We start from the raw sequence: 1,272 nt of genomic DNA, 5'->3' as shown, positions 1-1,272 counted from the left end.
TTTTCCTTACTTTATAAAAACCGGCCGCTATATGCTAAGGAGAGCAAAAATTGTGTTTTTCAATTTTCTGCAATCTCCTACTTATAAAGTAGTAGTCAAACTCCTAAAAGAAGTCTTAGATATAGCTTGATAATTATCCCCCACTTCTAATTGATTTTAAAAACAAAATTCCATCTCTCTCTTACCCATAGGGGACGGCCTACACAGGGATATTCCCCCTTGTGGTTGGCACAAATAGTAGATAGAGAAGGAGATAAAATTTTTCTTTATCGTGCAGTCTACGTTTGACTCAAATTCAAATTTCAATTAAAGTCAAACTTAATTTAATAGGTAGCCACTACCGGTGAGATGAATTTGACTCTGAGAAGTGAAGATTTGCACGCTCCTTTCTTTTTCCTACCTATTTTCTTTAAGGCATGTATTAAATTATGGGTTGTAAACTCATATATGTCACGCCCCCCAAACAGGGTGGGTGAGCTCGATTAGGGATTAATAAAGCAGATTCCCAGACTGAGCCCCACACTTAACTGCATTAAAATATAAATAAACTACTACAAAATCCAGGAGCCTCTGACTCACAGGGCTCCACCCCACAGGACATACATTATCGTACATACATGCTCATGTAAATAATCATTACAACAGACATCAACCACAGTCTAGTTAATCCAAATATTACATAAGTTTACAGAATTTCTTAAATTCCTTACATTTGTCCAAGAGGATGACCACAATCCTCGCTTGATTCCAACAGCAGCACAACTCAGCTGCTCCGTAGCAAATATCCAGCTACTGTGCACCACTCCTAGAGTCTCCTGGGGGGGGTTTAATACATTTAAAATATAAAACGTGAGTGAAAGGCCCAGTAGGATATAATTTGAAATAAATGTTATAATAAATGTGCGAGGGAATACATAAATGAATAAGTAAATAAAATAAGACATTCAGTCCCGACAGAACAGCCGGAACCTCACATCCTTTTTCTCAAAGGAAATGTAACTGTAAATAACCGTTTTACAGGCTTCAGCAAGTAATTAGTACAAATTACTTACCTAACTAAGTGCCTCGCCTACCCGGACCGAGTTTCGGGTTCTGCCCCCGAGGATGCACTCTCCGCATCCTATCTAGGCTTACAGCAATAGACTCTATTACCAGTTCACAAGATCTCTTTGCTTAAGAAATCATTCATTAACATTTTGAAATTATTAATACGACCCCACGAACTACTCAAGCCGCGGGCCCCATGACTGGACAAGCCATGAGGTTCCATGA

This window comes from Morus notabilis, unplaced genomic scaffold (genome assembly GCF_000414095.1).
Source record: "Morus notabilis unplaced genomic scaffold, ASM41409v2 Scaffold481, whole genome shotgun sequence".
In the NCBI taxonomy this organism is placed as follows: Eukaryota; Viridiplantae; Streptophyta; class Magnoliopsida; order Rosales; family Moraceae; genus Morus; species Morus notabilis.
The sequence above is the reverse complement of the archived record's forward strand: the minus strand, read 5'-3'. Positions refer to the sequence as shown.